This window comes from Artemia sp. Qi Xiang Cuo, chromosome 18 (genome assembly GCF_049724085.1).
Source record: "Artemia sp. Qi Xiang Cuo chromosome 18, ASM4972408v1, whole genome shotgun sequence".
NCBI classification, from domain to species: domain Eukaryota; kingdom Metazoa; phylum Arthropoda; class Branchiopoda; order Anostraca; family Artemiidae; genus Artemia; species Artemia sp. Qi Xiang Cuo.
Window position 1 is genome coordinate 22,216,646 of NC_142811.1, and position 12,611 is coordinate 22,229,256.

At 38.9% G+C, this 12,611-nt stretch overlaps 1 protein-coding gene and 1 long non-coding RNA gene across 2 annotated transcripts in view; one reads left to right on the plus strand and one right to left on the minus strand.

The window, feature by feature from the left end:
- LOC148941330 (uncharacterized) overlaps window positions 1–6,642 on the minus strand; it is a 75,143-nt gene extending 68,501 nt beyond the window's left edge. The window contains exon 1 of the long non-coding RNA XR_016143249.1: window positions 6,504–6,642. This is a non-coding gene — a long non-coding RNA (uncharacterized LOC148941330). The remainder of the gene's footprint in view (window positions 1–6,503) is intronic.
- LOC148941329 (transcription initiation factor TFIID subunit 5-like) overlaps window positions 1–12,611 on the plus strand; it is a 279,459-nt gene that overhangs the window by 122,944 nt on the left and 143,904 nt on the right.

Consider the following 12,611-nt stretch of genomic DNA (forward strand, 5'->3'; position numbering starts at 1 on the left):
TATGGACAAGTGCATGCTCTGTAAACTGGGACTTGATGAAAACTCAAGTGCGCTGAATTGCAACACAATTGTGACAAATGGATGTCTTGTGTTTGTCTGAACATATCTGATGATGAGTATGCTCTACTAAATAAATGAAAGATGTAAGTGGTTTTAAATGGGCCTGCCCACAATACAAGATGGCTGATCCTGCAGTCACAACTCCTGTGCAAACCACAGCTACTATTAAAGACATTATACAGGTGATCTCACAAGCTATGTCAAGCCCCCAGGCAAGCCTCTCAATAACAATTATGCAATCTGAGACTGCACTTAGACCAGAAACTCAGTGCTATCAGGGACAAAATGAACAGCGTTGAGCCAGCTTTATCATCCAAGTGTAATACTGCCAAAACTTCCTTTGAGACAGAAGTACAAGAAATAATCCACGCCAAAAAAATTGCAACATGCATAAGAACAACATAGTTGCCTACGGAATTTCAATATCTAGCACAAAAGAAGATGCAAGTACTGTCCAAAACTTTCTGTCTAGCAAGCATAGAATTGCATGCGGTCCCTTAAGAAATGTTCGACGCTTAAATGGGCAGTGAAAAAAGCACCTAGTGCTTCTCTACCACTGTTGTTCACTGTGTCCACCTTCCAGATCAAGAAGCAAATTATGAAAGTATCATTCACTAAAAAGGAGGATATCCAGTTCTGCATCACTTCTCAAAGCAGGACTGTGAAAAGCATAAGCAGCTTGTAAAAAATTCAAAGAATGCACTGCTGCAGGCAAACTAAATCTTGGCATACACAATTCCAAAATTGTGAAAAAAAAATGGTCCATCTACGTCTGCCCCAATGTGGATGTAGAACCCCAAAAATCAGACAGTGTAGGCTACATAGTGTAAATACTAGTGTTAGATAAACTTTAAGTTTGTAATTGTTTTGTTTTTAGTATTAATAAATTGATTGATTGATATCTACTGAAAGACAATCAACTGCTTCTATTGCTAAATTATCCAAATCTGAAACAAAGTGAGGGTTTTTTGACTGCAAATTCATCGACGGTTGCAACAACCTTTGCCTCAATAGACGACCACATGGATAAGCCCAATTGCCAAACCAACCACCAAAGTAAGAAGAACCTACAAAGAGTAGGTCCAACTTTTTCTGCTCTTATTACTAATGTTGACCAGCTTACTAACAAACTGAATGAACTGAAAATTGTTGTTTACTCAACGAATTATAATCTGGTTCTTATGACCAAAGTTTGCCCAAAGTCTAGAAGTATTAAGTCGGCTGAGTTCCATATTAAATTCCCTTGATATTTTGTCATTTCAAATTTACAGTCACCAATTGTAGAAATGGTACATTGGCACTTGTCAAAACATCCTACAGTGTTAGTCTATCATTTGGCCCTAAGGCATCTGTGGGGCACCTTGTCAAATGCTTTGGCAAGGTTAAGCAAAATAAGGTCAAGAGGTAATCCTCTCTCCTGAAGGTCTGTGATGATATTGTAGGTTTCAAGTAAGTTAGTCTCAACTGACTTTCTGGGAAGAAAGCCATGCTGGTCTGGTGACAGTATACTATTGGACAGAAGATGTATTAGTATACAGCATACATTGTTTGATGTCAAAGCATCCAACAAGTTAGTCTATCCTGCAACTCAAATATGAGTAAGCTATATGGTTTGACCTTACTTATCCCAACAATTTGGTAGTAACTCAAATAGGCTGCATATATAGGAGCCCCTCTGCCCCAAATCAGCTTGAAACAGAAAGAGTGATTACATGTATGTTTTTTAAGGCAACTTCAAGCTTCAAAGGGAACTGCTGATAGCTGGTGAGTTTAACTTCCCCACCCTACACTGGAGAGTAGGCTTTCCATTTGACCCTTTCCAGCAGGATAGAAATACAAAAGTCCTTCTATCCTGCTGGAAAGGGTCAAATGGGAAGCCTTTTCTCCAGTGAAGAGTGGGAACACTCATGAATATGACCCCTCACTCCCACACATGACCCCTCAGATACATAAAGAACAAAACCGAAAAAGCTGATACTTGAACAGGTACCATAAAATGGGGAAAGATTATCACTATGAAAAGTTTGCAAAGGCTTAAAATAAACTACAAAATCTCACTAAACAACTATATTCAAACTTCAAGTCCAAGCTTGCAGATAATAGCAAGAGAAACCCCAACATGTTTTGGAACTATGTATCCCGCAAAGATCATAGTAGACATTGAATAAAGAAACTGAAGAAATCTGATGGCACAGAAGCTATTGACCAATAGGAAATTCCTGAATTACTCAATGAGCAATTTGCATCAGTATTTACTCATGAGCCTGATAGTCCTCTCCCCAACAGTCCAGCATACAGCATACTAAAATTTATGCCACCTATCATGATTGCTCCAGGGTCTGTCACAAAACAACTTGAAGTGCTAGATGTTAATAAGTCAGCAGGGCTGGATAACATTCACCCAAGGCTCCTAAAAGAACTGGCTAACAAGATATCAACTCCATAATGTCAAATATTTCAGAAGTACCTTGACTGAAAGACTCTGCCTTTAGATTGGAAGGGCTCTTACATTACACCAATCTTCAAGAAAGATGACAGGACAAATGCAAAGAATTATTAGCCAATCATCTTACCCTCCAGCTGTAGCAAATACACTGGACTGCATTGTGACAGACAAAATTCTAATAATTCTTATGAACTATAGTATACTGTCTCCAGACCAGCATGTATTCCTTGCCAGAAAGTCAGTTGAGACTAACTTTCTTGAAACCTACAATATCATCACTGACCTTCAGGAGAAAGGATTACCTCTTGACCCTATTTTCCTTAACCTTGCCAAAACGTTTGACAAGGTGCCCCACAGATGCCTTAGGGCCAAATTATTGGCAGTTGGCATCCACACTGATGTAGTAGAATGGGTAATGAATTTCCTGACAGACTGAGAGCAGCAGGTCCAACTTTTTTACAGATAATAGCAATAAATTATTCTCTGAACTATGTGATGCTGTCAGTGGAGTTCCTCAAGGGACAATCCTAGGCCCAATCCTCTTCCTCATTTACATAAATGATATGAAAAAGGAAGCCACAAATAATATCATGCTTTATGCTGATGACTCCAAGCTTTTTGGACCAGCCATTCAACAAAGCCTGCAATCAGACAACAAGAGAATCCTGAAGCAGACCAGTGAATGGCTGCTCTAGTTAAACATAAATAAATGCAGTGTCCTCCATTTTGGCAATCAAAATCCTCACCACCAGTATACCATGCATGACCAGAAGTTGCAGTCGGATATTCAGCTACAAACCAGTCATGAAGAATGAGATTTGGGAGTACTTGTTGATGAACAACTGAAGTTCCACAGGCACTGGCAACAGGTTGTGTCAAAAGCCAATTTGAGCCAAAGCCTGCTGAAATGCACTATCACCAGCTACCCCCATACTGTTTTTACAAGGCTATTGTAAGGTCATTCTCGGACTTTGGAACATCCCTGACCTCCCCCCCCCACTTCAAACATGAAATCAGAATAACTGAAGGAGTTCAAAGACATGCCACCAAATTCATCAGAGATCTGCAAAATATGCTGTATGATAAAAGACTGGAGCATCTAAAACTACCAACACTGGTCTTCAGATGCCACAGATGTGATATGATGCTGACCTACAAATATATCCCTCCTCACAAACATACAGGTCAACACAACACTAGAGGACACTCACAGAAGCTAGCAAAGCAAAGAGTGAAGACCAAGATATGTCAAAACTTTTGCACCAAACATATTTCCAACAACTAGAATTTCCAAGACAAAACTATGACTACACCCACTAGTGCCTCCTTTAAGTCAAAACTTGAGAAAGAATGGAACAACAAGCCATGGAAATATAGTTGGGACAGTACATCCCTCTCAGCTGCCATCTAATGCAACATCACTGGGCCCATGTCACAGTAACATTCCAAATTAACATCATTGATGCAGAGCAGAATAGATCCAGCACAGATCTTATTTTGTTCCAAAGTGCAAATTAAAGTTATCAATTAAGATCTATATGGGTGGGAGGAAAAGTTCATTTCTATTACAAATGCATGTTAAATTTGGATTCATGATGCAATTCTGACTATAGAGTTAAGTTTATTTCTTAGCTACCTTAATTATTATTGTCTTACAAAGTGAATATACCACTCAATGCCTTTCTTATGCTGTTTCTAAATATATTAATCATATTTGTTGGAAATGAATTTTACCCCCACCCCTAAATACCAATTCAGGGTATATATATGCATATTAGGGGGGGGGCGAAAATTTTAAACTTACCACCCATTTACATCACAAACAAAATTTGCCCCCCCCCCCCTAATGTGCAAATATGTACCCGGAATTGGTATATATAGGGGTGGGGGTAAAATTCATTTATGACAAAAATGATTATTATATTTGGAAAGAGTATAAAAAAAGGCATTGAGTAGTATATTCACTTTATTCCTAAGACAATAATATGACTTGGTAAAATTTACTGATACTTTAGCCTGTAGATCACAGTATAAAGATATGGCAGTTGCAAAGAAACAGCTCCTCCCACTTATTCTTGCATCATTGTGTACAAGCAGCTCCTCTCATTTGATCTGCTATCAGCAGTCAAATTACCCTGGAACACATATTTTGGCAGAAACTTTCTCAAAATGCCTTTGAAACCAACTTGAGACTTTGAAACCTACTTTTAATTCCTAAAAACATCTAATAATAACATTGCACTACTAATTACCAATTTTCATATATGTATTGAAAATTAATTTAAAATTAGTTTCTGCAAAATTTAGTGTTCCAACATTGAAGCCAAGATTTGTGTTAAAGAGAAATCCAACTTGTCTACCCATGAAAAGATCTAATGTAACTTATGTTTCTATGTTCTCTGGAGCACTTGCACCTCAGTCTGAGTTTTAATAATGGGTGAGATAGGGAATGATCATACTGCCTATAATTTATATACTGTGCTGTAGACCCATCCCTGAAAGTTGCATTTTCCTAACCTAGACCTACCCTACCAAGGGTAAAATTCTACTTTAGCCATATTAGGCTATATTTGAATGGGGTTAGGTTAGGAAAATGAAATTTTCAGGGATGAGTCTACAGAATAAATGATGTCCCAGGAAGGTATTTTGAAATACCTCTCTCTCCCTCTAGCGGGTCCTGAAATTTGCCTACATGATAGGTCTATACCCATTGAAATTTCAACAAACAAGCAGAATTCAAAGCCATATCAATGTTCTATTTCCAAAATTTAGGAAATATATTTGCATATATTTAAACCTTATAAATTGGGATTCAGTAGAGTTGTGAAGCTGAAAACAATTTAATTATGCTTCATTTAAGATGATCTACATTGCAAGGTTTCACTTCTATAACTCACAGATTTTCTAAGGTCAGGACCCTCTAGAGGCAAAAGGAGAGGAAGTAGGGGTAAATTTTTACCAAATTGTATTATTGACTTATGAATAAAGTAAACACACCACTCAATGCCTTTTTTATTCTCTGTCCAAATATAATAATCATTTTTGTTGGAAATGATTGTTACCCCTCCCCTATTTATACCAATACAGGGTATATATTTGCACATTATGGGGGTGGGGGTAAATTTTATTTCTTATGTAACTGAGAGGTAAGAATAAAGTTTCCCCCACTCCCCTAATGTGCAAATATAGGTAAATATCTACCAAATCATATTATTGATTTACACATAAAGTGAATATACCACTCAATGCCTTTTTTTATGCTGATTACAAATATAATAATCATTTCTAGCCTATCAGAAATGAATTTCAGCCCCCCCCCCTTTATGCCAATTCAGGGTATATATTTCTACATTAGGGGGGGGGGCAATTTTTGTTTCCGCTGTAAATGGGGGGTATGTTTAAACTTAACCTCCCCCCCCCCTAATGTAGAAATATATACCCTTAATTGGCATGTATAGGGGGGGGGCTGAAATTCATTTCTGATAGAAATGATTATTATATTCGTAATCAGCATAAAAAAGGCATCGAGTGGTATATTCACTTTATGCGTAAGTCAATAATATGATTTGGTAGATATTTACCCAAATATATACCCTGAATTGGTATAAATAGGGGTGGGGGTAAAATTTATTTCCAACAAAAATGATTATATTATTTGTAAAGAGCATAAAAAAGGCATTGAGTGGTATATTCACTTTATTCGTAAGTCAATAATATTATCTGATAAAAATTTATCAAAGTATGTACTACAAAATACCTTCCCAGGACATACTTCAGCCTGTAGACCCAACCCTGAAAGTTTCATTTTCCTAACCTAACCCCTTTCCAGGATAGTCAAAAATAACTAAAGAAGAATTTTATCCAAAGATTAGCTTGACTAGAATTTGACCCTTTCCTTCATAGTAGGTTAGTGAAGTCATTTGTCTAGTAGGCTAGCCTATTTTATACAAGCATTTATAAAATAATCTTATCAGCAATCTTTTTCAAGGCATAGTACCTTTTTTCATCTTCCTAGAATAATAATAATAAATCCCCACTGTGGCAAATCCAGCAAACCCAATAAATATGTAGATCATGACATTTAACAGCAAAGGACAGTTGAAATTTTTAAATTCTTGGTGGGGAAAGAAACAAGAAAGAATTACAGCTGCGTTCGTTTTCTTCGTCCCTTGTTCTTAGTATTTAAAAAAAACTACGTTTTCTAAAGAGTTAAAGAGGCTGAGTCACAAGTTCGAACCTTAAAACGTACAGGGATTAGGAAGTGCAGTTGGGGGGCTGCCGCCCCCCAAACCCCCGCTTCCGTATATGAAGGGCCTGTGCCCTCCTCAACGCCTCACTCTTTACACTAAAGTTTGACTTTCTTACAACTCTTTTTTTTAAACAATAAAACTTTAGCGTAAAGAGCGAGGCGTTGAGGAGGGCACAGCCCCTTTCATATACGGAAGCGGGGGTTTGGGGGCGGCAGCCCCCCAACTGCACCTCCTAATCCCTGTATATTTTAAGGTTCGAACTTGTGACTCAGCCTCTTTAACTCTTTAGAAAACGTAGTTTTTTCAAATAATTTCTGCACGTTTTGTACAGTTTATTACTTATTTAACTCTTTATAAAACGTAGTTTTTTTCAAATAATGTTATCAAAGCAGTGGAGACTTACCAGTAACCTGGAGGCCGACAGTGATATTCTTCTGGAGACGCCTGTTGAGCCGAAGGATTTAATGGATTGGATTTAAAAAAGAAACTGATATTCTTTTTTAAACTTTAAATTTAATATAAACTCAACGCCTCGCTCTTTACGCTTTTATTTTTATTGTTTTTATTGTTTAAAAAAAATATTTGTGAGAAAGTCAAACTTTAGCGTAAAGAGCGAGGCGTTGAGGAGGGCACAACCCCTTTCATATACGGAAGCGGGGATTTGGGGGCGACAGCCCCCCAGCTGCACCTCCTAATCCCTGTACGTTTTAAGGTTCGAACTTGTGACTCAGCCTCTTTAACAGCCCCCCAACTGTGCCTCCTAATCCCTGTACGTTTTAAGGTTCGACCTTGTAACTCAGCCTCTTTAACTTTTTAAAAAACGTAGTTTTTTTTCAAATAATTTTAAAAAGAAACTGAGTTTCTTTTTTAAACTTCAAATTCAGTATATAAACAATTTCCTCTGACGGGGAATCGAACACGGGTCTTCCGCCTGACAGTCAGGAGTATCGATCACTGTACCAAAGAGACACAATTGTTCTTGAATTTTTAGTCTGTGGAATCTATTTTTGACGCAAGCAAATCCCCACAAAACTTGATATTTGGTTTTTGGAAAACAGGGAACGCATGATTGGATTGAGCTGAAATTTCGTGGATAAGCTCCCAAGCTCCAGGAAAACTTATCTTCTAAATTTCAGCCCGATCGGACAACCTTAAAGGGAGGCTATGGTGGGAAAATTTAACATGGGCTCTTATAGGAAAACGAGGTTTTTTGTAAATGTAAATTCGGGGGATAATTTTTTTGGTCTGAAAATACCAAAAGGCCCTAACAGGTCGAATTCCGCTTCGAATGAGACCTCCTTCACCCGGATCTGTTGCCAACTCTTGCCTGTAGGCGTAGGCTAATAAAAAAAAGAGAAATGAACGTTATGTGGCTATATGTGGTTTTTGGAGAAAAGGGAAGGAGTGATCAGATTGAGCTGAAATTTCGAGGATAAGCTCCCGGGCCCAAGGAAAGCTTAACCTCTAAATTTCAGCCCAATCAGACAACGTTAAAGGGGGGCTGTGGTGGGAGGGTCGAAACTTCCAGTCCAGTTTACTCCATGAAGATAAAGTCGGAGGAGGATGAAATTTTGCACTTTTCTTATTTTGAGCTTGGGCAACAAAATGTGATCACCGCCGTCTCTCTACGACCTCTAGGACCGGAAATCGCTCAACATTGTGGTGGGTCGCCTCTTTAAAGAGGCACAAGTGTGCCTCCTTGATAGTTCCACATTGCGGAAATCCGTCCGTATCTGTTCGAAGTATGGCTAAAATAACGCTGCGTTTTAAGACAAAGATTTCAAATTATTGCAACAGCATGACCTATGTTCTTACCCTCTTCTGAAAGTTGTTGAACAATTGAAAGCCAAATGACATCGTTTTTTTTAGTTTTCTTATAGCCTGGGTGCGCAGAATCATAGAAGCTGGGTGTAGCCTTGAACCAAAGTTATAACATCGTGTGGTTTTTGATAATCCATACTCATGATTATATTCATTTAAAAATCTTGCCAAGATTCCGTCTTGATTTGACCAAAACGTTGCGGAAAGCTAGAGATTTTTTCTAGCACAAAAACGGACGGAATTTCCGCACGGATTGCTAAATCCGCATGAATTACCGCAATGTGTAAACGAACCATTAGTTCTATGAAGATTTTCTCAGTTTTATTATATTGCGTTATATTTCATCATCGAAAAACACAGACTGATTAAACACAAAGACACACGACAAACACACACAGACGAATGAAACACACACACGAAAGACACACACACACGACAAACACACACAGAGGAAAGACACAAAGACATCACAATCACACAGATACGACAAACACACAGAGAAGACAAACACACAAAGATGAAAAACACACACATACTACAAACACACACAGACGACAAACACACAGAGAAGACAAACACACAGACAAGAACCACACACAGAGAACCCACAAACACAGAGAACACCCACACAAAGAGAAAGAACACACACAGAGAACACACAAACACATAGAGACGACAAACACACAGAGATGACAAAAACACACAGAGACGACAAACACACAGAGAGGACAAACACACACAGAGACGACAAACACACAGAGACGACAAACACACACAGACGAGAAAAAAACACTGACGACAAACACACACAGACGACGAACACACAGAGATTACAAACGAACTCAGACGACAAACACACAGAGAGACGACAAAGACAAAGAGACCAAAAAGACACACGGCACACAAACACACAGAGACGACAAACACAAACAGACGACACACACACAGAGACGATAAACACACAGTGACGACAAACACACACAGACGACAAACACACACAGACGACAAACACACACAGACGACAAACACACACAGACGACAAACACACAGACGAAACACACACACTCACGAAAAACACAAAGAGACGACAAACACACACATACTACAAACACACCGAGACTACAAACACACACAGACGACAAAAACACACAGACTACCAACACACACACACGACAAACACACAGAGACGACAAACACACACACACTACAATCAAACACAGACGACAAACACACACAGACGACAAACACACACAGACCAAAAACAACACACACATATGACAAACAAACTGACACTAATAACACACAGAGACGACAAACACACACAGACGAACAAAGCATAGAGTCGACAAAAACACACAGACTAACCACATACAGAGACGACCCTCACAAAAAGACTACAGACACACACAGACGACAAACACACACAAACGACAAACACACAGAGACGACAAACACACAGAGACGACAAACACACAGACGAGAAACACACACAGACGACAAACACACACAGACGACAAACACACACAGACGACAAACACACACAGACGACAAACACACACAGACGAAAAACACACACAGACTACAAACACACACAGACGACAAACACACACAGACGACAGACACAAACATATGACAGACACACACATATGACAAACACAAACAGATGACAAACACAAACAGTTGACAAACACAGACAGATGACAAACACACACAGATGACAAACACACACAGATGACAAACACACACACAGAAGACAAACACACACAGATGACAAACACAAACAGATGACACACACACACAGATGACAAACACACAGATGACAAACACAAACAGATGACAAACACACACAGATGACAAACACAGACAGATGACAAACACACACAGATGACACACACACACAGAGACGACACACACACACAGACGACACACACACAGAGACTACACACATACAGAGACCACAAAAACACAGAGAGACGAAACACACACAGAGATGACAAACACACACAGACGACAAACACACAGAGACGACAAACACATAGAGACGACACACACACAGAGACTACACAAACACATATAAGAATCACGAAAACACAATAAACAAAGACATAGGATAAACACACACAGATAAGAAATACAAACAAATATGAAACCAACCACGCTAAGACAAACACACAGAGCCGACAAACACACAGAGACGACAAACACACAGGGACGACAAACACACAGATACGACAAACACACAGATAGGACAAACACACACAGATAGGACAAACACACACAGTCAGGACAAACACACACAGACAGTAGACAAACACAGAGAGACTAAACACACACACAGAGACGACAAACACACACAGAGACTACTATCACACACAGAGACGACAAACACACACAGAGTAGACAAACACACACAGAGACGGCTTACTAAAACAGAGACGACAAACACACACAGTGACGGCAAACACACACAGAGACGACAAACACACACAGACACGACACACACATAGAGACGACAAACACACACAGAGACGACAAACACACACAGACGAAAAACAAACAGAGAGACGACAAAAACACACAGACGACACACACACACAGAAGACAAACACACACATAAAACAGACACACACACAATACAAACACACACAGATGACAAACACACACAGATGACAAACACACACAGATGACAAACACACACAGATGACAAACACACACAGATGACAAACACACACAGATGACAAACACACACAGATGACAAACACACACATATGACAAACACACACAGATGACAAACACAAAACACAGACAGACGACAAACACACACAGACGACAAACAAACACAGACGACAAACATACATAGACGACAAACACACAGAGACGACACACACAGATACGAAAACCGGACAATTCTTTTTTTCTCTCTTTTTATCATAAACAATTTTCAATGTATCCAAGGCAGAGCAAATTCTTCATAAATTCCATTATTTAATGCCCCCCTCCGGCGCGACAGAGGGGCCGGACGGGGGGGCATTAAATAGTGAAATTTATGAAGAAATTGCTCTGCCTTGGACACATTGAAAATTGTTTGTGATAAAAAGAGAGAGAAAAAAAGAATTGTATGGTTTTAGTATCTGTGTGTGTCGTCTCTTTGTGTTTGTCGTGTGTGTGTGTGTGTGTGTGTGTGTGTGTGTGTGTGTGTGTGTGTGTGTGTGTGTGTGTGTGTGTGTGTGTGTGTGTGTGTGTGTTTAATATGATTCTTCGAGAGTAACCTGGTATAAGGAAGAGAAATTCTGCCATATTTTTCTTATACGGTGATATAACACTTTAATTAAGCTGAAAAAAATATTTTCAGTGTCTAATGACCTAAATCTTTAGAACCGCTACCCTTTTATTAATTTTTTTTAAATTCTTGATTCATCCTAAATCCGAACATTAACATCGAGGTTCTTTTTTATTTTTTTTTTCTTATAAAACTCACATCGAGATATACACATAAAGATATAAGAGAGAGAGAGAGAGAGAGAGAGAGAGAGAGAGAGAGAGAATAGAAATTTTTTTACGTAATCACTGAGAGAGGTGACTGGTTCCATGACTACATCAGCTTCATGGAATGGGAGTATGGTTTGCATTTTGAGTGTGGCAGTTGACCAGTTGACAGTTGGCTGGTGTATGATGGGTCCGGATGGTTGTGGCATATCGTTGTGGATACTGGATGTGGCAGCTGGATAGTTGGCTATTGGGCGGTTTACGGTTAATGTTAATGGTATTAATGGATTCGACCTACGACCATGTTGTATAACCGTCGGTCTATTTGAAATGACCACTGGAGTCACTTCACTCCTTTTTATCTTCTTAATGGGTTGGGGGAGCTCTGGAAAATCCTAAAAAAAAAGTTTGTTTTTCATGAAAAAAATCTTGAAAGAGAACCATCAGTCCTCATCAATAGTGTGCACAAGAATAAGTTTTCAAAATTTCAATAAAAATTGTCATTCTATTTTTCTGATATGATTTAGAGATGTATCAAAAAGTTGAAA